This window comes from Nicotiana sylvestris, chromosome 11 (assembly GCF_000393655.2).
Source record: "Nicotiana sylvestris chromosome 11, ASM39365v2, whole genome shotgun sequence".
NCBI classification, from domain to species: domain Eukaryota; kingdom Viridiplantae; phylum Streptophyta; class Magnoliopsida; order Solanales; family Solanaceae; genus Nicotiana; species Nicotiana sylvestris.
In genome coordinates, this window is record NC_091067.1 from 87,091,178 (window position 1) to 87,095,354 (window position 4,177).

The window sequence follows — 4,177 nt, forward strand, 5'->3', positions numbered from 1 at the left end:
TGATGTATTTCTACTGACAAATGAATGTATCCTTTGAGGACTGCTTCACTTGAAGACCTAAGAAGAAATTCAGCTCCCTCATCATGCTCATTTCAAACTCACTTCCCATGAGTTTTGCAAATTCTTCACACAGAGAATCAACTATTGCCCCAAAAATGGTATCATCAACATAGACCTAAACAATGAGTAGGTTCCTTCCCTATTTCTTTAGGAACAAGGTGTTGTCAATTTTCCTTCTTTTAAAACCATTTTCTAAGAGGAACTTTGACAGCCTTTCATACCTGTGAGCACGTGATTTTTTCCATATATATGAATTACTCCCATAAATTCAAAACAAAATAACTTCTTTCATATTTGGAATTTTGAGGATTTTGTGGCATTTTCTGATAATTGTTTGCATTTGTCTGTGCATTTTTATTTTTGTTTAATTAACGGAAAATACAAAAATATGTTTCATTTGCATTTTAGGAGTTAATTTTGCATTTTAAATCAATTAATAATTTAGTTGCCTTACAAAAATGGAAAATCGCAAAATTGGTTTATTTTGCTTTGTTCAATTTTTAGATTTGAATCTCGTTGGTTTTCCTTTAATTTGGTATTTAATTAGTTGTAATAATTAGTAGGGTTAATTAATTTAATTTTCTAGGATAATTTGATTAGGAGTTAATTTAGGATTTATTTTTAATTTTTAATTTAATTAGAAAAAAAGAGAAATCAAAAGAAAAAGAAAAATGAAAAGAAATTGGATTTATTAAGAGAAGAGCCTGATTTGGGCCATTTGTACTCAAAATTACTCAGGCCCAATCAATTGTGCCTGAAACCCGTCCAAACTACCCGAAACCCGGCCCAAACCCGTTCCCCAACCCGGTCCGGTCCCCCCTTCATCCGAAACGACGTCGTTTTATTATCCTTTGATCTCGACCGTCAAGGTTAGTTGATTTGACGGTCCAGAACTAACTTCATCTTGATATATAAGTGTCCAAATAGCCCCCCTACCCCCTCTCATCTCCTTCACCAGACCCTCATCACCTCCGTCAGAACCGCCTGCCGAAAATCGTCTCTGCCGGCGGCGGTACTCCAATCGACCCCAAATTAACGCCATAGACTCCCCTCCTTCTCCTCTTCCCAAATCTCCAAAACCCCTCCCTCGAATCCTACTAGAACTCTTCGAATCTTGAATCGAAGAGGAAGACCAAAACTCCAACTCACCCAATCGTCCCCAAAATAACACTCCTGAACCCTCGTCTCACCCTTTTTCCAGAAATCCACTCTATTTCCCTCGAATATTAGTGAAGCTCTCGAATCTGGATTTGAATGGACAACCCTAAAAGTCCAGAGGTCAGAATCGGCGAGGTTTAGAAGCTTTTAGGCCTAAATCGATGTTACTCGTGTGTTCTTGATATTAAGAACATACGATTAACTTCGGATTGGGCCAGAATCGATGAGTTGAAGGATGTCCCTTAGGCCCTTTTGTCCGGGTCCTCTTGGGTATGTTTCTTTTCTTCTCCTCAGTTCTTTTCCTCCTCTACTTCTTCGTTTGTTCTATTATTTGTTGTCCCATTAGGTCTTTTGTGTTTGTTTATGGGTTGTTTATTATGCATGTTATTTTAAAAATGTTAGGTCACTTGGCTTGATTAGTTAGGTTAGTTTTATCTGGTAATCTCTTTAATCTTGGTCCAGTGCTTGATTTCTATTGTTCAGACTCGTCTCTATTATGAGCATTTGTTTCAATCAATTCGACTTGGGTTGGGTTTGGGTTTATGCCTCTTATCTTTTGATTTACTAGTTTGGGCCGAACCTGAATAAATTCAATTGGGTCGAATCGAACCATGCTCTATCCGGTTCCTTCAGGTAATAACAGGGTCATTAAGGGGTAATTTGGGTAGTCTAGGCTTGGAAATCTTATATAACTGAACTAGGAAGCTTCCTAGAAGCTGAGGTGGGGGGCTATTTTGAAATTCTGAGGTTTACACTAGGGATTTCTAAGCTAAAATGAAAATTTCAGAAGGTTTTAAGTGCAATTTTGAACTCTTTGAGGCTACCCTAGTAGCTTGCCTATAAAGGCATTGTTACTTAGAGCTCAAGTCAGATCTTTAGAGCTAAAAAATCAGAAATACACCAGACGATTGAAATTTAAAAAAAAAACACTATTCCATTGGAATTCTGCCATATATCTTAAGTTGTTCTTAGATTACAAAACAATTTCTGAAGCCTTTTAAGTGTAAATGACTTGATCTTGTGCTGAAAAGCTTTAGAGTTTAGTTTTGTTTGAAGTTTTCACTGTTCCATTGATCTTTTGTTTGGGTTTCTGAAAGTTTTCAATGTTTTGCAGCATTTTTGGTCCATATGAGGTTAAATGTGAATTGATTTGGGTTGGAAACTAGTTCAAGGTTGGGTCTTGGGGTTTGCTGTGTGTCAACCTGTGTTGAACTTGGGTTTTACTGATTGTTACTCAAATCTGTGCTGTGCTGCTCGCTGCTAGCTACTGATTCTTCACTATTTTGGTTTCTATCTTATTTCCAGGTATTTTCGGCCATATGGATATCGTTTGAGTGTAATATGAAGTTTGGATATGGAAATATGATGAAAGCTGATGTTATTTGTAGTTAAATCTTATTTCTTCTTCCTTCAATCTCATGTATAGCCGTAATATTTAGCTTTAGAAATGTTCTGATTAGTATATTGATCATGAATAGGATGTGATTGAAGCTTTAAGCGGTTTGGTTCTTCTTCTTAGCTATCAGTTTTTGGTTTGAATTTGGCTATACGTGAAAGAAATGCTTTAGGTTGTATTTGCAGTGATATTTAGGCCACTGTTGAATTGTCTATTGTTGTTTGAATGCTATATGGTTAGACCTGATGTTTAAGATCATGGCTACTTAATGTTAACCCTACAGGTTCTGTTAATATGAGATTTAGTTGAGGTTTAAATTTCCATGTCGTTATTTCGAGTTAGCTTGAAGCTTTAAAAGTAAAGTTGCATATTGTATAGTTGTCAAAGAATTGGATCTTCAATTGTTTTCAAAATCATGTCATCGCTAAAATCTCCTATAATCGTCCATTGAGTAGTCGAAGGCTAATTTTAAAAGCTGATTGCATATACATGGGTGTTCCATTGTTAGCCATTTGAGTTTACGTTGTTACCCTGTGATTTTTCAGACACTGCTGGTGTGCCATAAGGATTCGAGGTCGAGTCCTGCACTCGTTAACCTCAGATTCCTGAAATATTTGGGCTCATCTTGGGCCCAAGTTTTTAGACGTTTGCAAAAATAGAATTATATACTTTGTATTGTTTGGGCCTGCCTTTTACATTCTCATCTCAGTGCTATTGATGGCCCAGGCCATTTTTTTCGAATATTCGACCATGTTCTCTTTCGGGAAGATTTCCTTCTAATACGTTTGAGCATTAGTATTAAAAGTAGAATTCAAGTTCCTTTAATGTTTTAATTAATTAGATCACGTTAATTAGTTGAGGTGTGCCATATTAAATGATACCAATAGTTATAGCCCTTAAAACTATGTTTAGAAATACCTTTAATAGAATAATTTGGGGCATGCCGTGCCAAATAAAATTTCAAAATGCATGGCCCTCATTTAATTAATTTTAATCCTTAGAAATTGAGGTGTGCCATTTAGTTGAATTTCCATGGACATCGCAAAGATGAAACGCGTAGTTGCTTTAAGCGCGTTATTTCAATAATATTACCTTCCTAAACTCGGGTGTGCATTTCATGTGACCCAAATCAAATCTTAAACGTTGAATAAAATATGTTTAGGATTGTGGGTGTATTTCATGTGGCGCGATCCAAAGACGTGTTTTAAATGACATTTAATCTTCTTTAAAAATTAAATAAAAGCGGTTTGAAAGCTAAAATGCACATAGATCTAAAAGTGTTTTTAATAATTGAGCTAAAAATAACAGTTGAGCGACCATGCTAGAACCACGGAACTCGGGAATGCCTAACACTTTCTCCTGAGTTAACAGAATTCCTTACTCGGATTTCTGTGTTCGCGGACTGTGAAACAAAGTCAATCTTTTCCTCGATTCAGGATTTGAACCGGTGACTTGGGACACCATAATCATCCCAAGTGGCTACTCTGAATCTTTAATAAATAAATCCCGTTTTGATTGTCCTTTAATTGGAAAAACTCCCTTATATACTCCCTTCCAGGGTGT